Source organism: Trachemys scripta, chromosome 4 (assembly GCF_013100865.1).
Source record: "Trachemys scripta elegans isolate TJP31775 chromosome 4, CAS_Tse_1.0, whole genome shotgun sequence".
NCBI classification, from domain to species: Eukaryota; Metazoa; Chordata; order Testudines; family Emydidae; genus Trachemys; species Trachemys scripta.
Window position 1 is genome coordinate 91806506 of NC_048301.1, and position 27799 is coordinate 91834304.

Below are 27799 nucleotides of genomic sequence, written 5' to 3' on the forward strand. Positions count from 1 at the left end.
AGATTTCCACAGTTCCTCCATGAACTATAAACGGTGGGGAGGGCTGAGTAAGGTGACTCACTCAGGTTGTAAGCACCTCCAGAGTGGCAGCCCCAGGTAGGCTTGCATATACTGGTTCGGTCTGGATTTTCCAGAGATCAACAGACAAGGGGGTTTGATATCAAAAGGCTGTGTTTAAACTGACTCAGCCCTTCCTGAGGAACATGTGGTGAGGGAGACTTTTCTTTGAATTCACTTTGCTTGTTAAGTCAGGTGTTAATTGCATTTTACGTTTTATTTCCTTGTAACCAATTCTGACTTTTATGCCTCATTACTTGTAAAAACTTAAAATCTATCCTTCTGTACTTAATAAACTTGTTTTATTGTTTTATCTATGTTTTATCAACACCAGTGTGCTTGGACTGAAGAGTTTGGGAAACTCCATTTGGTATAACAGGATTTGTCCATATCATGTTCTATTAATAAAATGAAGGACTTTATATGAGCTTGTGTTGTGCAGGACGGTGCTGGACAGTACAAGATGCACATTTCTGGGGGCAACTGTGGGACTGGGAATTTGCTGGTGTTGCTCTGCAGTGTAACTCAACAGTGGCTGGCCATAGCACCCACACAGTATATTTGGGAGCGATTTACATGCTGGAGGCTGTGTGTGAGCAGACCAGGAGTGGTTGCTCTCACAGCAAAGCAGAGTAAAAGGCACCCCAGGCTGAAGGATTGAGGGGATACAGCCATTCAACAGTCCAGACTGTACCCTGGGTAAAGTCACAGTCTCTTTAAAATATTGGGGTCATAACACAGTGATAAGGCAGTCCTTATTTTATCCTAACTAGCTGGCTAACCCCCAACAAAACATTCAGTTTATACAAGCAGCTAGACAGTTTTGGGACTGTACAAACAATACATTACAAACAATTACTGCTATTATTTATGTTAGTAATGCTAACCAACTCACATGTTTGTGTCTTCCCTCATATCTCTTCATGTGTTTAGTGCATCATCTGGCAGTCTCAGGTATCTTAAATTGTGGCACATTTCAACAAAGTGCACGTTAACCAGAGAATAGTTAGTAGTGTCCCTTCATTAGGCACACAGGCAGCTGAACGAAAAGAAGTCTGATTCCTGATATTGGAGGATTGTAAGTATAAAAAAAGCAGTGCTCATCCACAAAGTCTGTTTTACGTCCTTAGAACTTGGCTAAAGGAGATTCTGGGGAGGTGATATGGGGGCAGAGGGATCTAAGAAGAAGATCCTGAATGAAGATGCAGAGAAAAGCCTTCAAGCTATTTTGCGTTGAAAGCAATTTTTTTTAGGCCAAACTTTCTCAGCTGGGGATACACCCACAGAAACCCTAATAGGAAGTTCATGACTCTTCATAACAGAAAGGGAAAGGGGTTTGAGAAAACATGAAGAAGCCAGATACCTTTGCCTCCTAGCTGCTAGGAACAAAACTTACCTTCTCCTTTAAGGTTGCCCGTGGAGTGGTTTGTGAAAAATAGTTTTACTTTAAGCTGATAGAAGCCTATACTTTTGGGGTTCGGACTCTTAATAATCCTACAGTGTCACTACAGCTATTCTGTTCATATTATAACATGAATAGCTGCTGCACCAACTTGCTCTATTTTAGTATCTCACCCTGATTTGCAGGAATCTGTGGATTGGTGGCTCAGACTTGTCACGGAGTCAACGGGGCAATGCTTAATACTCTGTATTAAGCCAGCCAGGACTCTGGGGGAACATGTCTCCTCTCTCTGAGCATACTGTCACCAGGGCAAGAAGTTTACACAGCGTCAACCTTCCAGGGTCTGACCTCAGAGCATTCAGCATCCCCTTCCACACCGTGTGCTTCCTGCACCGAGTCTGCCTGGGCGGGGCTCCTGAGGAAGCCAGAGGGCCCTGCACCCCAACTCTGCAGTCAGACGTGACTCTCAGCCAGCATAAAATGGAAGGTTTATTAGTCGACAGGAACACAGCAGAGAACAGAACTTGTTAGCACAGAAATCAGTGACTTTCAGCTAAGTCCATCTTGGGGAGTCCTGGGCCAGGCGGCCTGGACTCCCCCTCTTCCAGTCCCCCTAAGCAGATTGCCAGCTTCCAGTGACCCGACCTCAGACACCCACATTGCTCCTCCTCCTTCGCTTTGTTTCGCTTCCTGGGCAAAGAGTCACCTGGTCGTCACCTGGTTGCATCCCCCTCCTGGGTCTCAGGTTATGAAGGGCACAGGTCATAGCATATGTGCAGGCAGCTGGAGCAGCTTCATCTGCCCCAGAGGTCTCAGCCAAAGTCACAGACTCCTCTTCCCACCACTGAGGTGTTGGTGCAGCACACAGGGAAACTGAGGCACACATCGTATTCATGCAAAACAGTAAAACTCACATAGGCTCAACAGTAAAACTCACATACAACATAACAAGGGGAAATCTCCACTTCGTCACAAGCCTCCATTTACTTTTTGGCCTTGCTGCTCAGACAGATATGAACCTATTCACTGGGAACTGGACTGAGACCACCAACTAATTTCATACAATAAATCTTGCAAGCATGACTTTTGGTAGTTACCAACCGGGGTCAGAGCTGACTTGGTGACCTGAAAGGGAAGATTTGGTATCCCTTCATATATCCTCTGGGCCATGCAGCCCTCCATTAAGTTATTCTTAAGCTCAGATTTTGCCCGGCTTTGTCTGCCACTTGACTCATGGAAATAATGAAATCCATGGGTGGTGGGTCCCATAGGCTGGGGGAGGCTGTGCCTCCCCAAACAGCCAGGCGTGGCCCCACCCACGTTCTGCCATGCCCAGGCCTCTCCACTTCTGCTTACCATCGCTCTACGTGCGTGCGGCGCCAACCTCCAGTCCCCCTGTGCTCTGGCTAGGGCTGGAGGGGCTGCAGCAGCGCCACTCGCCTGCCCTCCTGGCGCTCTGGGACTGGAGGTTTGGGGGGGCTGAGGCCCCATGCCACCCACCTTCCCATGCTCCAGGGCTGGAGGGGCTAGCCTGGAGTGGGGCTTGGGGCTGGTAGCAGCAGTGGGGAGGGCTCTGGGGCTGCGGGGGTAGAAGGGGCGAGGCCTCAGACAGTAGGGGCAGGGCTGGGGCTAGCCTCCCCCAGCTAGTGGGTCACGTGCCTATGATGAAATTCTACCTTGTACTTCTCATCTGATTGGATAGCAAGCTCATTCAATGGCACAGAGCTCCTGCTGCTGCTCAGCAGGGCGGGAACTCAGTGGGGAACTATATTTAAAACAGGTTCAGGTAAAATAAATCCCCCCCCCCCAAGGTAGATGGACCAATGACTCAGCAATAGGCACCTTGCAAAAGGATGGTGGTTCTCCCAGTTGGAAATTGATGTGAGACTCTTGCAAGGGGCACAACACACTTCAGTCATGCATCAGGCTATTTTCTTTCCCAGTCAGATGGCATGCCCACTCCATCCAGAAGATTTCCTCTCTCTCAGTAGGGCCAATTTAACTATTTTGGCTGGTTTCGCCATTTTGATTTGCCTGAGTTGTTGTTTGCCCTCCATGTTAGTCTCCTTTCTTTATTGCCCAGTTGGCGCTCTTTCTGAAGTTTGGTGGGAACTTGTAGCAGGAAATAGTCACATGACTCGTAATAATCCGCCCAGCAACGGGAGGTTACAAAAGGACTTTGTGCCCAGCACCAAGTGCTGTCCACCTGAGTGGAAGCCCAAGCTAGAACACCACAGTTGGGCTGGAGAGGGCTGAAGGCTGAGAGCTGGAGAGGGAGATGCTTGCTGGCTATCTGAGCTAGAGACCTAAAGTTGGAGGACTAGAGAGCGTTGAAGGCTGTGAATGATGGAAGGCTGAGCTGGCAGATGTCTCCAGACAAGAGCTGCCTGGAACCATAACTGGGAAGGAAACAGCATGGTGAAAGATCCCAGGTATAGGAGCTGGGGTGAGCCAGGTGAGAGATACCTCAGCTGAGCTGAGCCATGGTGAGAGAGATGCCAGATCTGTACCCAAGATGGGGTTTGGTGAGAGATGTTGGATGTGGGGATGAATGTTCTGTTTGCATTGTACTGGGAGTGGGGAGACTAGGGTGACTAGATGTCCCGATTTTATAGGGATAGTCCCAATATTTGGGGCTTTTTCTTATATAGATGCCTATTACACCCACCCCCATCCTGATTTTTCACACTTGCTATCTGGTCACCCTAGGGGGGATTCTGGTTTATGGTAGTGGTAGTTTTGGTAAAAAAAGACTTCTCAAAAAAGGGCTGTTCATGTACTCTGAAGGCTGTTCTGAGTTCATGCCAGGAATTGAGGGAAACTGAGACAAGGGCCCACTTGCAAGCTGCCCTGAGAGCATGTATTTACTTACTATCTAACATCCTCCCCCAACTCCCCTGCCTCAGCTTCCTTTGTTCTGTCTTTTAGATAACTTTCCACCATTCCTGCCTTTTCCACCCCTTCAGAGGATTTAAGCTAAAGCTGGTTTTCTAAGGATGGAGCTCACCCGTTGTTTATTAGTCCTAAACACCACTCCAGTGTCTCTCTCTTTGTGTACTGTACAGGACCTGTCAGCAATAGTGGAGCCACATACATATAGGCATTCACGACACAGCAGTTTTTCACAGTATCAACCAGAATTCATAAATTGTATAGCTATAGCCCCAATTCATCATAATAGCATAGAATTATAAGACTATATTAACATTAAAAAGCTTTTTAAAGCTATTTGTATTGCATCTGGCATGAAAACCAAGCATTTCTAGGAGTGAGGGGGGAGAAAACAGAGTAATGTTTGAGGTAAATTTGATAATGGAAGATGGGACAAAACATGAGGCACTTAGACTAATTTAATTAATACCCTGGTGAATTTAAGAATATAGTGTCTTCCATGAGCATAAGCTCAGATCAGTAGCTGAATTAAGGAAGCACTATTAGACTGCACCTGTTGGGTTTCAAACTGAATTCAGGCCTTGTTTCAGTATTTCAGTTGGGACTGGCAGTTGCTGTAGGGATTAAATTATTTAAAGCCTTCAGCTGGCTAGTGTAGGCAAGGTTATAAAACACTTAATCTATTTTTTAAAATCTCTTCATATGGTTCCTTTACTTAGATTGTAGAAGTATACATGACACACATCTGCCACATTCTGAAACTTCTTTGTAAGATATTTAAAATTTATAAAAATTAATGTTCTTTAAACATTAACCATTTGCTTTTTTTTCTTACAAAAAATTATTTTTGTGAGATTGTCTTCAGCAAATGATGTAATGATGTAAAGGAAAAAACAAAACAAAACAAAAAAAATGACCACAGTTTAAATTTCTTTTATAAGGGTTATATTTTGCAACTGTATCTGTCCCAGGCAATCTAGCCTTCTGATAGTTAACTATTGTTTTCGTTCACAATTTCTTTAAAGAAAATAGGTAATAGTATAAAAAATATTACACTCAAAATTATTATTTTTCTTCACTTTTCATTTGGAGTATGATTAAGAATGATTGCAAAATTATTGAAATTCTGGAAATATTTTGACTGTACAGTAGCCGTATTGGGGACTACCTGTGCGGTAGAATAATAAAGCAGTTCAAAAATACGTAATGTAGTCTTCCTGGTTACAAGATGTTTTACTTCTTTCTAGAAAGCTAACAGTAAGTAACAAATAGTTACATATGGAGTAGACTGAGAAGCAATCTGGATAGCTCTGCAACACAGGATTAATTAGGTAAATCCTCTTAGGTTGATTAGCCATTACTTAGATCTCCAGTTTATTTTTTCATTGCTTGCTCCTATTAATGTCTTTTTCCTGTCAGAGCTGATTACTCTGGTTTCATTTCTGCATCATTGCTTTTTCTGCATCAAAATGAAGCACAATAGATTAAATGTACATCCTCTCAAAGCAAAGAACAATAATACATCCAACTTATATTACTTGCACTCACTATTAGTTCTTTTTCATCAAGGGGATTTTTGTATGCATAATTTAAGATAAAAGAAGTATTGCATTTTCTGGATTTTGGGCATGAATACAAAGTAACAGTACAAGAATATATAGTCTTCTCATGGTGTGAGTATTTGGATACCCATCTGGTAACAAAGATGGGTAAATCACCATCCATGGAAATAAGATCACTGCCAAAGTATACTGTTTATAAAGTATGTATTGTATTTTTGGTAAACTTTGTTCATTTTCCCCTAGTTTCCATTCAACTGAGACAGTATAGAGGGCATCAGGCTGGGAAGTAGGAAAGTTGTGTTCTATTCTCAGTAACCCTCTGACTTGCTGTATGACTTCTGGCAAATCATTTTATTACTCTGTTCCTCAGATTCCCCATGTGAAAACGGGAATCAGAAATTTACCTTTCCTTGCAACTGCTTTGAGATATATGGATAAAGAGCAGTATGTCAGAGATGAATATTACTACTGAATTTTAGTAAAATTAGTTTTGTGATTTATCCACTGCGAAGTGATAAATCCAATTAATCTATTCTGGATTTTGTTTAGCTAATATACAGCATATACTTTTAAAATTTAAAGTACATGTTTTTAAGTCTGATTCAATAAAGCCCTCTTCTGTCTTAAATTCCTCTTCCTTACTTGAGAATATGATCACTTCAGGTGTACACGGGAATAAACTCAGAAGTTATCATGGAAGGAATGGTGGTGGATTATCATAGAAGGGAATGACCAGCACGGAGATGGATAGATACATGGTTTGTGACAGATCACTAGGAGGTCAGCTGCTGAGTTTGGGAAGTTAGCAATGGATTCAGAAGGCTTCCAAAAATTCTGCTATGATGTCACAATATTCAGACACGAATAAATGGATTTTACTTACATTGTACTCGAGAAGACGGGGAAAAACATAACTCAAGGTGAAAATACATATGAGCAGAAATAGTGAGAGGTAAAGCAACCTTTTGCAAAATAGCCACATTAAGATTGCAGCTGCTTGGCTCTGCAAAATTTAAAAGGTCAGACCCACAAAAGAATGCAGGGAAGAGAGGCCTAGAGCCTCAAAGGTATTTAGGCTTCCTACTTCCATTGATTTAAATGGAAGTTAGGAGCCAAAGGATCTGGGCCAGAATTCCTAAAAGAGGGCAATCCACGTCTAGCTGTCATTGTAGTAAAAATGCCAATGACTGGTCAACAAACTGCCTCCCATCTTTTTCCAGTATGTGTCTCAGCCTTGGTAGAGTTCCCTGAGATGGAGTTGAACACTTGCTAGGCTGCTGTGGTTGGGTCCCACCCCGGGCCGTCCCTAGCCATTTTGGTGCCCTATGGGCTGGGGTGGAGTAGGGGCGGGAAGAGGCCGGGAGCTGGAGTGTAGCGGGGTGGGGGCCATGGGGAAGAGGTGGAGCAGGGGGCTGGAGCATTATGCAGCTGTGCAGGGCACCAGGAAATGTGGTGCCCCAAATTCCCTGGTGCCCTACGGAGCTGCATACTTGCGTATGGGTAAGGACGGCCCTGGTCACCGTACTGGGTCTGTGTGCCCTTCAGCTTCCCTTGTTCTGAATGGGCTGCAGCACTGTCTCATTCCTTGGCCTCTGTGGCACTCTCTTTTTTTTTTTTTTTTAAATGAAAGCATAGATTAGGTACAACGAAGTTCGTAACACTTTCCAACTTTCTTAGAGAAGTTATAAGTAAAGCTGGTTGGAAATGTTCCAAATTTCCAAAACAAAGATTTTCAAACTTTTTTTGTGGGGAACTTCAAAAATTTTACTTTCCATTCCAATTCTGGAAAGAGGAAGTTTTGAAATATTAGAATTTCCCATAAACCAGAAAGTCCAAGTCTTGACCAGCTCAAGTTATAATCCCCACACAGATTGTTTCTAATAATCATAAGCTTTTATACTCCGATTTGTCCTCTGTGCACCATTGAGGATTAGTGTGAAAAAACAAGGTTAACTTTGTTAAGCTAAATCAATTTTGTGTTGAGTTAAATGAAAAAAAGGTAGAAAAATGTTCAAAAAGTGAAAGCACATCCCTTCATGAAACCTCATAACCCCAAAACGGTTTATCCAATTAACCTGAAATTAAAAAAAAAAAATTCTACCAGGGAAGAAACTACATAAGAAATATGGAAAGTTAGCTTTTTCAGAAAGTCAGAGGGGAGAGTGTGTCAAAAATAGCCCCAGAATGGAAGCTAATAATTTCAATTCTGGAATCATTTGATGAGTGTCAATACTATAATTATATTATTATAACTACACACAGAAAATCTACAGTAAAAGAACATTACAGTACTAAGATTGCAAAAGCAAGCACTCAAAAGTTAAGAAATGCCACTCTGTGGATCTCTTTGCTAGATCAGGCTCTTATGCTGAAAACATTTTTAAAACAAGGAGACAAGTACTTATATCTAGGCAACAGCTTAAATTTATGAGGCAACAGGGGAGTAGTAATATTCATTCATTAACAATAAAAATGTGTCTGCAAACAACTACCCTGACACGGATAAAATTATTTGTAAAGTACCAGGAATATAACTAAAAAGTACACATTTGTAAGCATTGAGTATGCATTTCCCCACTATATTTGAATTAAAACATAGTATTTTGAGGTTGCAATTGAAGTAGAAAGGTGTTAAAGTAGTTACTGCTAAACATTAACTAGAGCTCTTCAACATCATCCCCTCAGCAATATGCTATTCTAGTTTAAAAACCTGTTAATTAGCAGATAAATCAACCTTTCACACAGTATGTAATAGATACAACTATTTCATAAAAGATGGATGAAAAAACACATGCCCTGCTGTGAAGTAGTTATTAGTTTCTAATACAGTAGATGAATTCTCTCTGTGAGTATTGAAGAAATGCAATTAAATACTCAGAATAACATTTGATAAGATTGGTAAGTGTGAGTAATTATTGGCAAAGATTTTTGTATTTTAAAAGAAAAATCTTTTATACTTTTTCTAAACTCACAAGTCAGTAGTTGTCATAATGCCAATTTGGAGAGAGCTTCATGTTTTTTGTGACCGCTAAAGGGGAAACATTGAGTCTACCCTACTAAACGCAGCTGGGATCCCAAACAGGTATTTGTAGTTGCAATTTCAGGAAACGCGTATGTTTAAATTATTTTTCTTATTTCTTTTGTAGGTCTGCAGAATTACTGCCTACTGGCTGCCAACTTAGTGCTTCTGCCAACGATCTGAACGTGTGTGGAACTGTTGGCATTAGTAACAGTCATGATCAGGGCTTGAAAAATCCACCTGCCCACTTGTAGGTGGAGGGTGGCTGTTAGGGGCCATCATTTTATACTTTGGTTAGTAAGTTTAGTTCTCAGGGTTGTGGGTGTCTGGTATATTTTTCAAGCATTTACCTATGATCAGTTTCAGAATGGAAAGTCTGTTTATGGAGAAAAAGGAGGCAACAGGTGAAATTCTGACTCCACTGAAGTCAATGGCAAAACTCCCATTGATGTCACTGCAAGTTTTTACCCCCAGTGTTTTCTGCTGTGTTGCACATTTCTCTAAGGTTCTCAGTGTTTTTATTTCATCATTCAGGGAAGGAAAAAATTTAGGGATCCATAAAATACTAAATAACCCTGGATCAAACAAACACTCTACCTTCTGGTCTTAAGGACTTGTGAGACAGTTAGGGTGCTGGTGTGCTGAAACCACAATTACCTATTATGCTGACCAGTATTGTCTCATTGATTCATTCCTTGTACTCTCCCATCTGTCTTCATATATCCATCTCTTGTCTTATACTTAAATTGTAAGCTCTTTGGAGGCAGGGACCATCTTTTTGTACAGCACCTAGCATCATAGAGTCCTTGTCTCTGACTGGGATTCCTAGGTGCTATGATTATACAAATAAATAATAATAAATATATAATTAATATTGCCACGTTATTTATATTGTGAACACCTATCTATTAACCCTCTTTTGTAGACAGATAATGTTACTGTCTCATCTCAGAAAGTAAGAGACTTGAGTTATCATAGGATCATAGAAATGTAGGGCTGGAAGGCACCTTGAGAGGTCATCTACTTCAGCCCCCTATGCTGATGTAGGCCCAAGTATATTTAGACTCTCCTTAAAAGTGTCCAACCTGTTCTTAAAAACCTCCAGTGACAAAAATTCCAGAACCTCTCATGGAAGCCTATTCCAGTTTAGTTAGAAAGTTTTCCCCAACTGCAGATTAAATCTATTACCACTTGTCCTACCTTCAGTGGACATGGAGAAAAATTTATCATTGTCCTCTTTGTAACAACCCTTAACATATTTGAAGACTGTTGTCAGTTCCCCCCACCATCTTTTCTCAGGATGAAACATGTCCAGTTTTTTTAACCTTTCCTCAAAGTTCAGGTTTTCCAAACCTTTTTTCATTTTTGTTGCTCTCCTCTGGACTCTCTCTAATTTGTCCACTTCTTTCTTGAAGTGTGACCCCCAGAAATGGACAAAGTACTCCATCTGAGGCCTCACCAGTACCAAGTAGAGCAGGACAATTGCCTCCCAGGTCTTACATACAACACACCTATTAATATACCCTGGAATGATATTAGTCTTTTTTTTCCAAGTGCATCATCTTGTTGACTCCCATTCAATTTGTGATTCACTAAAACCTTCAGATCCTTTTCATCTAGCCAGTTATTCATCCATTTTGTAGTTAAACATTTGATTTTTTCTTCCTAAGTGTAGTACTTTGCACTTGTCTTTATTGAATTTCATGATGTTGATTTCAGACCAATTCTCCAATTGTCAAGGGTTGTTCTGAATTCTAATCCTGTCCTTCAAAGGGTTTACAATCCTGCCCAACTTGCTGTCATCTGCAGATTTTATAAGCATGCTTTCCACTCCATTATCCAAGTCATTAATTAAAATATTGAATATTTTCCTAGAAGAGACCTTTGTGAGGTTTTCCCAGTTTAACTAAAAATCATTGATAACTACTCTGAGTAGGGTCTCTGAACCAGTTTTTCACCCACTTTATAGTTATTTAATCTAGCCCACATTTCCCTAGTTTGCTTATGGGAATGTTATGTGGGACTGTGTGAAAAGCCTTAGTAAAATCAAGATACAAATTATACCTGAACTTGGCTCAAACCACATTACTGTTAATTCACTGGCTCATTCCCAAATCTTCTATAGTTAATGGCTAATAATGTTGTTAAAGATAACAGTAATCCTTGTTGCATCATTAAAAACCTATCAAGAAGCAGGATGTCTAGAGAGATTGTGTGAAAAGTGTAAAGAGAAGAAGAGATATGGCAAATATGAAAAAGGATTCCCTGTGTCACATATTGGGCACATTCACAATTCTCTGCTGTATGTAGAATTATGTGTGCATTTCTCATAGTTGTTGCCATGGAAACTGCTGAAAACTGACCCATTGTATCAATGTGGAACATCTGTAGTATGGGGAAACCTTCAGTACTTTCAGATGCAAATCTTCCATTGAGGCCACTATCCAAGTGATGTTTCCACTTACTAACTAAATTCAGTAAAGCATCCTCGCAAGACCCTGCCTTTTAAAAAAATGTGTTGCATCAATTTTTAATATATGAATGTAACATATAAAACAAACTAATAAAGTCAATACTAAAACCTTATGTATATGTATACCAAGTGTTTGTAATGCTCCAAGACAAATTAAATAATAGTTTAAAATCTTCAAGCAGGCGATTCAATGTTACTTTAAATGTATAAGCAGCAATAGATTGGAAAGTCCACAACTATTGCGTTAATAATGTTTTCTCGCTTGTCCAAATGCATGTGCAGGGAAGACCAAAGGATTTGAAGCTGTTCTCTGAAACTACTCCTTTGAGTTACTTAAGACATTCCAATATATTTTACATACATGGCTGTTAATATATCGTGTCTTCTTTTGAGCTCTTCTCTCTTGAGATCATACATAACCTTTTCCATCGGACAACAGGGGCATTTTGAAGAAATATCCAGACATGTAAAATGCTATTTTCTGAGAAATGGTATACATGTTGTTGTGAAGGACCTAGTGTACTATACACAGTGTTTAACATTTGTGAAATTGTACTGAATGCCAAAGCAGCTTAATGCTCCAGGACTTTGACTCTCTAGATGTGTATTTTTGTTACTGATTTAGAATCTGGTTTAGAGAGAAATCTGTAAATCGGAAAATGCATGTTTGTTATTTAAGTTGTTAAAGGACAAAATTAGTTTTCAATTACTGAGTGGAAGTCCATGTTTTTTCCCCTCTTAGTCCAGGAGAGCTACATTATTTTTGTAATAGCTTACATTGTTGTATTATTATGGAAGCAATCTTTTTTGAGGAGAGAGCTGTAACTGGTCTGATGTCTAAGCATAAATATTTGAAGGTCAATTTGGGAACATTTGTGGCTTTAAATAGTATCTTTGCAAGAATCCCAATTTTTCTGTTTTTTTTTTCTCAAAACCAGAACTCTATATCACATAGAAACTGAAGATAATTTTACAGGGCTGCTCTTGTGCTTCTGACGATTTTCCAGTTGTTTCCCATCCCCTCTCAAAAGAAGCAGCAGTAGGACGATTTGATTGTTATTGTGGAGTGTTGAGAGAGATCATCAAAGTTGTTGCATGTACAATTTAAGTAAAATCCCACTCTAACCTCTTACATAGCCTTCACTAGTGTATCCATGTTAGATAATGCATTCATTTCCTCACCTATTGTAACCTATTCTCATTTATTTTAGCATTGAGCATCAAGTAACATCTAACTAAATGGTTACTTATGAATTTTCCATTTGCCATTTTCCTTTCCACTGCTGCTTTGCTATCTTGCTTTAGAGTCAAACACCACATAGTGTACATATGATGTGGCACGCACTTTATAAATGCCAGAGAGCACTAATTAAATCAAAGTATAAAAAAGAAAGGCACCCAACCATATTTCCTGACTCTGCCATAAAAATTTGGATCATGTTACATAGATATAACATAGCTTTCACAGATACCACTAAATGATGTTATGATCTTCTAATATATTTTAAAAATTAGTTGTTTAGTCAAGAAAGTGTTTCTGTACATCTAAATCTATGTAAAAAAATCAGGTATGTAGTTAAGTGTTACTATTAACAGGATGTAAAAAAAGATCAGGAACTTCAAAAATACTATTTAAATTAATTCTTCCCCAAAAGAAGTGAAATCCCTCTAAACTTTATAAACCTAAAATGTTAGGGAAAAAATCAGTTAACCAAGGAAGAAATGTAATCCTAGCTTCCCCTCCATTGTTTAAAGGGATATTGCATAGAGGTTAAAGAATTTTGTGGACTGTCCTGACAATCTGCTGCTATTGTTCTTGTGATGTGATACTTTTTGCCAAATGTCTCATTACTAAGAGTGGACATGGTGTATTTCACTCTGTCAAAACAATTCATTAAACTGCTGTTGAACATCACGTTTCCCCTTGGAATGGAATCAGACTCTTGTTGGTTTGGAACATGAAAATTATTAACAAAACATAAACACAAGCCCATTCTGTGAATCTTGTCCGGTATCTTGTAACATATCAGAAAAATGTATTTTAAAAATATTTGTAACGCAGAATAAACAAGAATTTAGAGGAAAATATGCTCTTTACTATAAATAGAAATGTTTTTCTTTTAAGCATTTGCAAGTCAGTCTCTTGGCTTCATAACTTGTGTGATTAAATCTTTCCTGTTGTTGCTTCTGCCAAAAGGGGAGTCTATAGAATTGTAATGGGAAGTCCTAGCAGTTTTCATTAACTAATTTTTCATTAATGATATCTCATTGGAAAAAAGGTGGGTGACTCTGAGGTAGCTTTTACATAGCTTTTCAAAATTATAAAAACAAGTCAATACATACAGTAGTAATATATTTTACCACTAGTAAGGAGTTCAGCATCTCGGGAACATCAAGTACATTAGAAAAAGTGGTGTAAGTAGTCTCAAACAGAACTGCTGAACAAGAAGGGCCTGTGTTAACATAGCAAAATTTACTGTCAGTTCCCTAACATATTATAGCAGGGTTTTTGTGTGTGTGGGAATGGTATTGAACTATTGTAACCATGTTATAGCACCAGATCCTCAGTTACTCTCAGGGCATACATTAGGAGGGAAAGGGACATGGGGGTTTTCTCAATCCAATGGGAGGCTTGGATTGGGTCAGCCCCTGGCAGAAGTTAAACAACCTCAGAAGTAATCTAACTTGTCCCAGGAGCAAAGGCCTTGTATCATTGGAACACAGAATGCTCTGGCTGTTTGGTGGGGCGGGAGCAGATTGTTTAGAGCTGGCTAGACTGTCTTTATACCACCCAGAGATTCACCTCCACGGGTGAATCCTTCAACTGCCCCTTTTGGATTTGCTTCCTAGTCTATACATGTAAAGGCAATAACAGTTTGGCATGCCCCAAATATGTCGTAAAATGGATCACACCATATCATATTAAAAGCATGGGGCCTCAACATGGAAAACTTTGCTGTGCAGACAGATCCAAATGCTAAGAAACACATGAGAATGAGGGGACTGATGATAAAGTAAAAAGGTCAGAATAAAAGAAAAAGGAACATTTCCTGTTCCTAAAATGTTCTGAGGTAAGAAAGTATATATTTCCCCATTCTCAAACGTATCCTTAGAAATAGGTTCACAGAGATGTTACAGATTTCAGTTTGCAATGTATCTATTTAGTCCCATTTTCCCTCCAAAATAAATGTACATGACCTATGTGCCTGGAATACTGTACTCACTCTTCTTTTACCTATTTTAATGCTGTAATGTGCTTATATTGTAAAACCAGTTACCAAGGGGCATTGAAGAGTGACTCATACCCATTCAAGATTAAGTGCCTTACATCAGTGTTTTGCTACCAGACCAACAGGTTACAAGCTCTGCCCAAACTAGGACTCCCACATGGCAAAGGACAGTGCTTCCTAAGGACCTGATTCCTTTTTACTTCAGTGGGCTTTGGATCAGGCCTAAGAGCCCACTCTTGTAAACTGTTACTCACATGAGTAGTGTCATTGAAGTCAGTGAAACTACTCACTAGTAGTCAGGACTACTCACTGAAAACTACTCACATGCATAACATTTTACATGATCAGGCTCTAATTGAAAAATTTGACTGGCCTATGCCAGCTACTTTAATGACATTCACATTCAGGAACAATACATTTAGGAAAGTGAGGTCAGTTGGAACAGTTGTGGTGTTCACCTGTCTCCTGGTCTGGATCTCGCTATGGATCAGTAACTAAAAAAAGAATGTGATCGGTCAACGAGTAAAAAAAGCGGGTCAGTAATATTACTGGAGAGCACTCCTATTTATAGTCACGCTTTGTGTGACATGCAGAAGACACTTCCAGATAACATTAATTACAATTATTTCTATAAAAAAGAATTGCAAAAGCAACAATGATGTTATACTGAAATTTATTTACTTTTGATTTAATCATTCAGTTTTCTCTACTGCTTAGAAAAAAGTCTCATGTACTTTTCTAGTTTGCTTTTTGAGGTAAGAATATTTTTGTCGAACTTTGTAATATTTCTCAGAGTTGATTTTCTTACTGATTATTTTTTAATAAACTCCATACTTCATAGAATATCAGGGTTGGAAGGGACCTCAGGAGGTCATCTAGTCCAACCCCCTGCTCAAAGCAGACCCAATCCCCAGACAGATTTTTGCCCGAGATCCCTAAATGGCCCCCTCAAGCATTGAACTCACAACCCTGGGTTTAGGAGACCAATGCTCAAACCACTTGTTAGTGTGTAAAACAAAGTCCCATATTTCATACCAGTAGGTAAATAGCTGTATTTTTTGTTTTTTAAAGTGGCAATGTGGTCTATAGAACATGAGTTCTAATCCTGACTCTCTTATTGCACAGCCTTGGGTTACACTTCTCCTTTCTATCTCTGTTTCTCCATATACAAAATAGGCATAATTCCTGTTTACCTACATCACAGCTGTGTTGTAAGACTACGTGTTTGTATAGTACTCTGAAGTTGCAAAATACTGTACAAGTGCTGAGCAGTAGTAGTATTTAAATTTGTTCTTATCTGAGGTGCTTTCTAATTTTTTTCTTGCATTAATTTTTGAATTGTTTTGAGTTAGTTGAATGCTCATGAAAGGTATGAGCTTATCTTTTCTGTACTTTTTTTTTACTAAATAAATAACAGTGTAGGCTTTCCCACATTGTCCCACCAATGAGCCTCAGTTCTGTTCTGAAGGCACCACCGTCAGGGTGATAGTGTAGTTCAAGCTCCATTACTTTGACCTTATTCTCTTTGCTTTAACTACCAGAAAAGTAGACTTTAGTGCCAATTGTGATGGCTTTATTGTAATGTAAACACAGTAGGTGTGACATTATCTAATTAAAATATGACCAGGCAAATCATTTTAGCTACCGTTATATAATTGCAACAAAACTTATACAAATGTGAGACGTGCCTTGAAAGGGCTAAGTATTCTGCAGGATAAATGATCCAGAGTCAATCTTTAGAGACATGTTAGAAAAGAATGCGAATGGTAATTAGGGCCATTCCATGGTACACAGGCTAGAACTTTTAAATGCAAACCTATGTTGTTAGAAATTAAAGGTGATACTAATTGTATGTGTGTACTCATATCTTGTTAAATGTTAGCCATGTAAACAGACAGTTCCTGTCTGTCACTATAGCTATTGATTCAAAGATCAAAAGGGAATATTAACATTTAGATGAATCTTAGGTGAAATAATGTCATTGTCTATATGTCTCTTTAAAGTTTGTGATAGACTACCTAATGGATAAACTGCCTTATGTTAATTTGTGTAGCTAATTACTGGTGATGCTTAGGAAATACATCTACTTCAAAACCCCCATAATTGCCTATTGTTCGCCTAAGGACTCTGACCTGTCAAAGGCAGCCTGGAGCTGTATAAAAGACCCTTGGGTCCTGATCCTTTTTATCTCAGATATGCTTGATGCTTCATGCACGGGAAGCTTAAGCTATAAGGCTGAGATCTCCAGTCTTGACTGGATCTCCCTGAATATGAACTTTGGACTATAACCTATGGACTATTTCTAAAAGAACTCTTTGCAACTACAAAGTGCAGCGTCTCTACTATGAATCTAATCTCAGGAACTGTACTTATGTCTGTATGTTTACTGATCTTTTAACCAATACTCTCTCTCGCTTTTCTTTTTTAATAAACGTAGTTTAATTAATAAGAATTGGCATAAGCATGTACTTGGGTAAGATCTGGAATATTCATTAACCTCGGAGGTAATGTGTCCGATCCTTTGAGATTGGTAGAACTTTCTTATATGATGAATAAGATTTTCAGTAATCCTCATAATATTTGACTTGGGTGGAGGCCTAAGGCTGGGTTACTTTAAGGGAACTGTGTTGTTGGCTTCTGGGTAACCAGTGAGGTATTATAAAAGCTTTTTTGTGCTGGCTTGGTAAATCTAAGTATTGGAATATCCACCAGCTTTGGGGATTGTCTGCCCCATTCTTTGCAGTTCACCCTAACTGACCTCAGTTGGCTCCCTTGGGACTCCGATCACAGTAGGAAATGGACTATTTTTGTTCAAAATGTTATTTGAGTGTTTTATGCTGTGGTGTTGTAGCTGTAGGTCCCAGGATAATAGAGAGATAAGAGAGGTAAGGTAATATCTTTTATTCGACCAACTTCTGTTGGTGAGAGAGACAATGTTTTGTCATCTCCATTTATTTTTTACTAAAACATTTTTGTCTGCGTTGTTTAGCAGAGTAAAAATAATAAAAAGGAATGGTAATACTTAGGAAGTCTTTCTATCTGCTCCTTATGGGCCTCATTACCATAGTATCAGAATGCCTCACAAATATTTATGGGTTTAGCTTCACAACACCAGTGTAAGGTAGGTAAGTGTTATCTCCATGTACAGCTGGGCAACAGACATAGATTGAGGTCAGTGAACCCTGCATCAGACCCTTAATGGGCTCTGGATCCTAAAAATCTAGATACATAGATACCACAAAAAGGCTTTAAACAAAAAAGTTTAAAGTAGCAAGTTACAAAATTAGATCAGTTTATACTTGGTCGAGTCAAAGCATTTGAGCAGCTCTAAATAATTCTGGGTCACTGTGAGTGGCCTGTAATTTTCAACAGCCCCAATGCATGTGTGCTCAAATCACATAAAAATCAATTTTAAAACACAGTAAAAAACAAAACATGCGAAGTCAGTACTCACTGCTGTGATATTAACACAAGATACAGATGCATAGAAATAAAATTTCTACAATATTTTAGTGTGAAATATGCTGTAACATTTGGCAAGGTGCCAATCGTCTGTTTGAAATGTAAATGTCCCACCAGGCATTTTCAACAACTCTGGTCCTCAACAATTAAGAGAATAGGGATATTGAAAAGACAAATGTCTAAGAAATACACATCTGAGGAAGTTATTTTAGTAGTGATTGTTTTTGTAATACAAAAGAAATCTTTGACATCAATGCTTAACACTTCATTCAAGCTCCTCTCATTTTCTGCATGCTTTCTATTGCTTGATAGACAACTATGACAAAAACATTATAGACTACAATTGTGTTGTCTTTCCATAATACTGTTTTTGAAAACAAGGAAACATCAGTAATTCCCAGTATGTTTTCCTTTCCAATAGAAAAACACCACCCTGTGAGATCTTCAAGGTTATTTTCTGATATACTGTTTATTTACCAACCTTCCTAGCAAGTGTCTCCAGTGTAGACACTACAGTAATGGAACTGCTGTAATGGTATGCAGCCTTGTATTTTCCAAATAACTTTAATGCTAAGATACCTTAAGAAAATAAATTATGTAACTTCTTAATTACGAATGCACAGTGCTTTGAGTTTGAAAGTAGTTTTCCCTACGTGCATAGCAACAGAATGTATGCACCTAGAATTCTGGATGTGTATGGAGAATGAATCTGCAATGGAGTGCACTTTGAAGTACGTTTAGTAGGGCCCAACTCATAATGCAACATTATGCCCACTTTACTTGCACTTACTGGTGGCTGTTCAATGTAATGGAATGCTATTTCTGTAAATTTTGAGCATGACTGATTTTAGTTGTCTCTGTGGTGCAGACTTAAGATTGTAGTTATCTAACAATTATTGTGGTTTACTTTGGAAATGCAATCTTACTTTAAAATGTCCTGCTTTTCTATTTATTTGTTTAGGAGGGATTTTCAAAAGTTATTACCGTTGGCCCAACTCGGCTCCCTTTGAAGTTAAATTTCAGTAGGAATTAGGCCTTTATAAAACTTAATTCAAAGTGCACACCATTGCAAATTAACTTTCCATACTTTAAGTCAGACTTTCCATACTTTAAGGCAGAGTTAGGCCAGCGCTAAGCACTTCTGAAAATCTCACAGTCTTGTTCATGGGAATTTCTTTAAATATATTAAGGCATCTACCACAACTCTAAATACCTGTAACAATTCAGAAAGCACAAGAGGACACATATCCTAGACACAAAATACTTTAGCCTATGTAATCACACAGTAAGCCACTATAACAATTCATTAAAATCCCACCATAAATCATCCCCTGTAACAATCACTCCAAGGGTACGTTTATACTTACCTCCGGGTCTGGGGGTAAGCAATCGATCTTCTGGGATCGATTTATTGCGTCTTGTCTAGACGCGATAAATCGATCCCGGAAGCGCTCGCTGTCGACACCGGTATTCCTGCTCGGCGAGTGGAGTACGCGGAGTCGACGGGGGAGCCTGCCTGCCGTGTGTGAACCCGCGGTAAATTCGAACTAAGATAGTTCGACTTCAGCTACGTGAATAACGTAGCTGAAGTTGCGTATCTTAGTTCGAAGTGGGGGGTTAGTGTGGACCAGCCCCAAGTCTCTCAACCTACTTCTCTTAGGGACAGCCCAAACAGATAAGCCTTGAGAAGAGCACTGAGCTTGATGCTTCAGTTTCCCAATAACACTCAAGAGAACTCTCAGGAGGACTGTGTCTTCAATTTATGTTCAGCTGTCCCAAGTATGATGAAATTTGCACTGTACACAAGGCGGCCTTTAGTCATAACACAGCACATACTTTACACAATAAAGGACTCTACAGAGAGGCATTATGTTTAAAAAACAATTGAAGGAGGTTTCAGAGGGATTTGACAGATTATTTACTCATGATTATACTGTTGTAGTTTGAGTGGAAATCTGGCATGATCTAATTAACAAAAATCTGGAACAACATAAGGACAACATTGAAAAACAATGCAGAGAAGCTTTGGAAACTTTCCATTACTTAGCCAAAATGACTGATCTAAAATTCAGGTAAGCCCAGAGCTTTATAATCCTGAGTTCCTTCCTTCTCTTTTAGTATTTAAAATCCAGATTTTGACTCCAAATCTGTTTATGAGGAGGTCATATCACAGTGTGTGGCATCAAAATGGTGGAAAACTGAGATTAAAAAAAAAAAAAAAAATCACTGAACTCAGGACAGCTGAACTCAGAATACTGTAAATTTTTAGAAGATCTGCACAATTCAGCTTCAACCAAGCTTTAGCACATTCACACTGAGTCGGTCAAAAAGTTTTAATAAATCAGGTGCTTAAAAAAGTAAGTAAATTAGTAAAAATGTGTCAGTATTTAAGGGCAGATTCAAAAACCTATGTAGTTAATATGTGGGAGCTTGGCTTTGCATTCTTGTGTTTTTTATTTACAGCTTACAAGTTCTTCATTTTCAACAACAGGTGTACCTTTCTGAGAAATAAATATGCATGAGGGTGTTGCAAATAAAATGGAGTGTGTTGTGGGGAGAAGACAAGAGTAAAAGGATACGCATGTTTGCATAGACTGGCTACATGTATAGATTGCAGGTTACATTAAATGAAAAAAGGGAACATAAGTATGTAAAACTCAGTTACTTGCTCTAATCCAAGATTTTACCTTGGGGTTGGCTGTTATTTGGAGGAACAGTAGCTCCTTCTTACTGCCTCTTCACCCTGTGTGGGCTGAGTGTTACCACCAGAGTCAAGAATCCAATTTGCAGCAGTTGGCTAGTCCTGCAGCCAGCCACTGATATTTTCAAGGTAATTGTGGTATGAGGGGTAAAATGCCCTCCTGTGTGCATTCCTGTGATTGTGTCAGGAACTGTGAGAGCAAGAGAAAGTGCTGCTATTGTCATGTGGGAAAAATATTGCTTTGCTCTCTCCTGTGAATGTTTTGGTGAAATTACTTTAACAGTGGGATCAGTAGGTTCTTCTAGTGTTGGTCCTTATGTGTCTTACGCATGCATTCCATGTGCTTGACATTGAACTAACACGAGTAGTGTGGGGATGGTAGCATGGGTAGCGGAGACATGGCTTAGTTGACTATGTACCTGCCTGAACCTGAAACCTGTAGCTAGTAGTGGAGACACAGCATAAAAGACTCAACAGCAACCCTCCTGTTCCAATATATCAGCATTGAGGTGGAAATATCACAAGCAGTCCCAAATGTTTACAAAAGTATTCTCAGTAGAAGCAGCATGTGTCCGTTACAACAGCTCGATAGTCTTTCCTTATGTAGACAATTGATCCTTGATAGGCAAGTTCTGGTCGAAAGTTCTGACATCAACTTAATCTCTGCTGAGTCTTCTGGCATCACTGGGGAACTGTATGAATTTAGAAAAGTCTATCTTGTCTGCAACACAAACTATAGAATTCATCGGAGCAACTCTGGACTCTATCAGGGCAAAAGCTTATCTTCCCTTAGACAGATTCCAGTCAATGAACAATTTAATCAACCGAGAAGAGTCCACAGACATCAGTTTGTTTCTGCCTTATCCTCTTGGGTCACATAGTCTCACGCACCCAGGTGAAATCTTTTGCAAGGTTTCATCTCTGATGTCTATAAACTTGGCCTCAAACAGATTGTGTGCCAAGAAAACACATCATGGACACAGTAGTAATGATCCCCCCCAGACTGAAGGATTCTCTAAAGTGGTAGGTGAACAACGATATGTGTGTGTGTGTGGTGGGGGTCCCCTTCCTCCCTCCCACACTAAAGAGAATGCTGAACACAGATGAATTCCTACTTTTTAGGGTGCCCACCTGGATACAGCACAAAGCATATGGACTTCTCAGGAGGCTAGAATGCTTATAAACCTACTAGAAGGGAGAGCTGTCCAGGAAGCCTGCAAAGCTTTTTTACCAGTTCATAGACTCATAGACTTTAAGGTCAGATGGGACCATTGTGATCATCTGGTCTGACCCCCTGCATGCTGCAGGCCACAAAACTGTCCCTACCCTTCCTTTGACTCTGCTGATGAAGTCCCCAATCCTGTGTTTTAGTGACTTCAATTGGCAGAGAACCCTCCTGCTAGCGATCCCTGCCCCATGCTGCGGAGGAAGGCGAAAAACCTCCAGGGCCTCAGCCAATCTACCCTGGAGGAAAATTCCTTCCCGACCCCAAATATGGCGATCAGTAAGACCCCGAGCATGTAGGCAAGAGTCTCCAGCCTGACCCTTGTTAGCCATTATACTATTTACCTACCATTGCTCGGTATTCCTTGGCTAATATGTTTTACCATTAAACCATTCCCTCCACAAACTTATCTAACTTAACTAACTTATCTAACTAAATCTTAATCTTAAAACCAGATAGGTCCCTCGCCCCCACCGTTTCCCTTGGAAGGCCGTTCCAATATTTCACCCCTCTGACGGTCAGAACCTTCGTCTAATTTCAAGCCTAAACTTCCCCATGGCCAGTTTATATCCATTCGTTCTCGTGTCCACATTAGTACTAAGCTGGAATAATTCCTCTCCCTCCCTTGTATTTATCCCTCTGATATATTTAAAGAGAGCAATCATATCCCCCCTCAGCCTTCGCTTTGTCAGACTAAACAACCCGAGGTCCTCTAGTCTCCTTTCATACGACAGGTTTTCCATTCCTCTGATCATCCTAGTGGCCCTTCTCTGCACCTGTTCCAATTTGAGTTCATCTTTTTTAAACATGGGAGACCAGAACTGCACACAGTACTCCAAATGAGGTCTCACCAGCGCCTTATACAATGGAAGCAGCACCTCCTTATCCCTACTAGATATACCTCGCCTAATGCATCCCAAGACCGCATTGGCTTTTTTCACCGCCACGTCACATTGTCGACTCATAGTCATCCTGCGGTCTACAAGGACCCCTAGGTCCTTCTCCTCTTCCGTTACTTCTAACCAATGAGTCCCCAGCTTGTAACTAAAATTGTTGTTAGTCATCCCTAAATGCATCACCTTACACTTTTCACTATTAAATTTCATCCTATTTCTGATACTCCAATTCACAAGCTCATTCAAGTCTCCCTGCAGAATATCCCTATCCTCCTCCGAATTGGCAACGCCTCCCAGTTATATGATCCCATCATATTCTAGTGATGCTGGTTAACAGAACTACAGTGTTCTACATCAAGCAGCAGGAAGGGGCAAGATCCACTCCCCTCTACATAGAAGCAGCCAGTCTGTGAACCTGGGGCATTCAACATGAGACTACCCTATCAGCAGTTCACTTCTGGGAAAACACAGTTCTCAGCAGCAGCCTCATTGGACATTTCTTGACTGACCATGATACACAATTTAGTGGAGAGCCCTGTATTAGGATCTCTTTGCATCCCAAGCGATCAGGAAATGCAAAATGTACTGCTCCAGAGGGACTCTGGGTCAGGGCTTATGGGGCACTGCCCTGCTAATCTCATGGATGCCTTTCCACTCATTCCTCAAGTTGTATAGAAGATCCAACAGGATACAGCAATAATCATTCTCGTGACTCCCATTTTCCAGCCTTTTTCACCTGTCAATCTGTCCATCCGTCAGCATCCAGTTCTTTCCAGAGTCCTTGACCCAGAACATGGCAAGGTCCAACATCCCCCACACTCTCCATTTCACAGTTGGTATTCGGATGGACATCAAACCTAGAACAGAGATGTTCAGAAGACAAGTCATCCTCACCATAGCAGGAAAGAATCCCCCAGAAAATGCTATATAGCAAAGTGGAAGAGATTCTCCATTTGGGCTCAGCATCATCACATGTCCCAGAGAAAGTGGGGATTTCTGCTATCTTGGATTATCTCCAGCTATGAAAAAATGACCCTGTGAATTGTAGGCTGGTAGAAGAGTTCAGTATGGAAGGCAGAACCTTTAGAAATCAGTATGAATCTTTGGATTGCAGTGATGGTCTTAATTGGTGGGACTGTTTGAAATGGTTTGCGGGCACTAAACCAGCCCCAAGTGAGAGGCAACAGGACTTCTAAAAGAGACTGTGGAGAGTCTCTAAAGGTATGTCTACAGTGCAATTAAACACTGGCAGTTGGGGCATACCAGCTGACTTGGGCTTGTGAGGCTGTTTAATTGCAGTTTAGTCATGTGGATTTGGGCTGGATCCCAAGCTCTGGGACCCTCCTCCTCACAGGGTCCCACAGTCCAGGCTCTAGCCTGAGCCTGAATGTCTATGCTGCAGTTAAACAGCCCCATAGCCTGAGTCTGAGTCAGCTGGCACAGGCCAGCTGTGGATTTTTAATTGCAGTATAGACATACCCTAAGGGGCCCTGAAGAAAAAGAGAGCGAACAGAAGGAGGTAGCTGCATAGGGAACTCTGGCCATGGGGGATTGCTCAGGAAGTAGGGGCCCTGTTATTCATCAGAAACTAACTCCTAAAATAATTTCACGTAAATCAGATAAGTCAACTACTCCCCCCGCCACAAAAAGTCTCATACCAGTCTTGAGGATAAGAGACTCCATTCCTTGCTGTGCATCAGCCTTTTACCAGCAAACAACAAAATCTATCCAGAAGTCACATGGACTATTTGTTTCCCTAGTGGAATGAATGAGAGGTCAAGCAATCTCCTGTCAGAGACTTTCTAAGTGGATTTCAGATTATCCTGCTCTGATATCAATTGACACATCTTCCTCCTGCACAGAGGGTGAGAACCCATTTTACCAGACCACAAGCACCTTCAGTAGCATTGCTTCAAGAAGCATCACTCCTTGATATAAGCCAAGTGGCTACATGGCATTCCATTCAGACCTTCACGAGACACTATGCTATAGTACAAGCCTCCACAATGGACATCCTTTGTGCTTATCAGTCACCCATAGTGGAATGAACATAGGCACTGCACTAAAAGAAGAAAAAGAAGTTCCTTACCTTATAGTAACTGAAGTAATTTGAGGTGTGTGGTCCTTATGAGGACCTTATGAGATTTGAGGTGTGTATTCCGCTACCTGTCTTCCTTCTCATCTGCCTTGGTCCGTGGTGGTGAAGGAATTGGAGAAGCGGTCTGTCCATGTTGCCCCTTATACTCTTGGTTCGCAACATGAGAAGGGTGTAGGTGCAGATTAATAGACACTACTACGTAAGAATCTTCCAGTCTCAGGTTCCTACAGCACATGCACATCCACCAGTGGAATATAGACAGCGACCGCACATCTCAGAGAACTTTAGATGCTACAATGTAAGTAACTTCTCTTTCTCTGGGCATCAGGGATCTATTTAATCAGGAAGGGATGGAATAGTGCAGCCAGAAGGTTCCAAGGCAGTTGGTGATTGGCAGTGGACCCTCCTGGCTGCTGAGAGCTGCTTTCTATGGGAAGTCTCTGACAGAACATGAACACTTGAAGCTTATAAAGCAGCAGCGCTGGTTTAAACAAATCAGGAACTCCCTGCATTGCATCTTCTTCTTGTCTGAGCTTGTAAGTTGCGAGAATCCATCCCTTGTCCTTATCACCATCTGCATGGCCATTCCCGTTAGGTGTCCTGCCACGGTCTGTGTATATGGACCAGACATTAAGTAATGCTTCCTGCTTTGACCAAATGTATCATTTTGATGTAAATGAAGTTACAACAAAAAAACTTCCCCCCAGCCAAAAATCGGTGGGTTCTTCCCTCCAGCTCTATTTCTGTGAGCCAGAGGAGTGGGAATGGGAAAGGTGCCACAGTTAGGACTGTGGTAAAGGAGAAGGTACCCATATTTGTCAGGGGCTCCCTAAAGAGTGAGCACAAATCTGTCCTCCTCCACCCCACAGCAGTCTAGGCATGAACAGTAGATATATCACACTGGCATTTCAGCCTGTCCTGTGTGACCTACTTCAAAGAGCACTGGACTGGAACCAGGAGACTTGTGTGCTAATCCTGGCTCCACCACTGACCGGACACACAAGTTCAGGAAAGTCATTGCACTTTCCCGTGCCTCAGTTTCCTCAGCTGTAAAATGGAGCCAATGATGTTTACTCCCCTTTGTGAAGGGGTTTAATAGCCCCAGCTAGAAAGAGCGCTAGATTAGAAGATTTAGGCGTTACTGCACCGGGGGGAGGGCCCTGGCTGAACCAGGGAGTTTGACTTTGCACTTTCCCTGCAGGCAAGGGGCTCACCCGCGGCTGCAGAGGGAGCAAGGGGCTTTCGGGGCTCCTGAAGAGGGGAAAAGGGAAAGATTCAACCTTCTCCTAGGGGCGGGAGCAAGGGCCTCTTCCCTGGGCTCCAGCAAGGAGCCTGGCAGAGGGGTTGGCGCGGCAGGGAACCGGGGCAGCAGGCGGGAGGCTGATCCCTCGGCGGGGCTGAGTGGGGGTCAGGGCCGGGGCTCTGGGCAGCAGCTCCGATTGCGGCGGCAGCGCGGCAGGCAGGGCCCGGGCGGTGGCGCTGCCGCTGCGGCGGAGGCCTAGAGCTCGCCCAGTCTCCGCTAGGGAGGGCCCCATAGCTGGGAACCGAGCCCAGCCATCGTCCAAGCGGGACTGAGGTGCAGCGAGTCCCGCGGGCCCCTCCGCGTGCATCATGGGCCCCAACGCCTAGGCCGCCGGCGGAGAGAGGAGCGGCAGCGGGAGGAGGAGGCCGGGGGAGGGCCGAGTCCCTCCCCGGGAAGATGAGGCGGAGGCCTGGGGAACTGAGCAGGCTGAGCTGGGGCTCCTTCCTCTCAGCCGCCAGGACAAGATGGCAGCGTCCGAGGCGCCGGCGGCAGCCGCAGCAGCCGCAAAGAGCTAAGCCCGGCCTGGGAGGCGCCTCTCCGTGACTCTCCCGGACATGCCCAGGGCGGCGGCAGCTCGGACACTCGCGCTGCCCGACCTGTGAAGGTGAGGGGCGGCCCTGCCTGCCGAAGGGGGGACCCGGCTCCTGTTCTCTGGCTGGGGCCGAGCCCCCCCCGCAAAATGCCCCGCTGGGCGGGGGGCTGTGGCAGCTGAGAGTCCGGGCGGGAGAGGACTCGGGTGCTTCTTGCCCCGTCTCTGGGGAGTGGCAGCAGCTCGGAGCCCGCTGCTCCCGAAGGCGCCTCCTGCCGAGGCAAGTCAGGGTGTGGGGCGGGGGGCGACGACTCTGGCGCTAACAAACTTTGAACCATGGGCTGAGTCCCCCCTTCCCCCGCTTCTTTCTCAGCCCGTGGGGCGGGGGGCAGGCGGTGCCCCACCTCGCACACGTACTGCGCAGTTCCCCTTCCAGCTCCCCGGGCACTGAAGTTTGCCCAGGGAGGAGGTGACGCTCCCGCGAAAAATCTAGTGGTAAACAAGCAGCCTGGTCCCACAGCGAGTGTCCCTTCTGTTTTCCCGTTGTTCCACTTTTATCATCTCTTTCCTCTTAGGCCCAAAAGCTTCCCCTTCTTTTATTCTTTTCCCTGTCTTTGCCCCATTCTCCAGTGCACTCTGCAATTTCCCTTTGGGTGGGTTTGTCTGACGTGTGTAAAACTAACCTGAGGAGCTGTGTGTGATTGTTGTTGTGATCGAAGAAATGTGATACCCTCCGTTTGCAACTTGTCAGGCCAGCAGGAAGGCGTGGCTGCCGAGCTTCTCTTGTTACAGCGATTATTGCTTCCCTTTGGAACACAGAGGTAATTTGCAAATGTAGTTTGGGAAGGAGTATGTCTATTTCCATTTCAGAGGGGGAAAAGAATAGTTTAAAATGGTATGTGGGACTGATGACAATTCAGTGAAGCTCCCTTGGAACTTACGTTGCTGCG

General features: G+C 41.8%; 1 protein-coding gene and 1 long non-coding RNA gene across 5 annotated transcripts in view; one reads left to right on the forward strand and one right to left on the reverse strand.

The window, feature by feature from the left end:
• Positions 1–5444: 5444 nt before the first annotated feature.
• On the reverse strand, positions 5445–27712 carry LOC117877134. Of its 2 annotated transcripts, none has more exons than XR_004645623.1 (3): positions 25009–26481; positions 23656–23776; positions 5445–5810 (listed from the first exon to the last, which is right to left on the reverse strand). It is a non-coding gene; the product is annotated as an uncharacterized LOC117877134 (long non-coding RNA). The 2 variants fall into 2 exon arrangements; XR_004645622.1 differs by lacking the exon at positions 5445–5810 and adding an exon at positions 27533–27712 and having other exon boundaries at positions 25009–25627.
• Positions 26799–27799, forward strand: part of HIPK3 (homeodomain interacting protein kinase 3) — a 147289-nt gene continuing 146288 nt past the window's right edge. The window contains exons 1-2 of one of the 3 annotated variants that reach the window (XM_034769939.1): positions 26811–26924; positions 27601–27670. The gene's annotated coding sequence lies outside the window, so the exon portion shown is untranslated. The other 2 variants (XM_034769938.1, XM_034769940.1) reach the window with 2 other exon arrangements.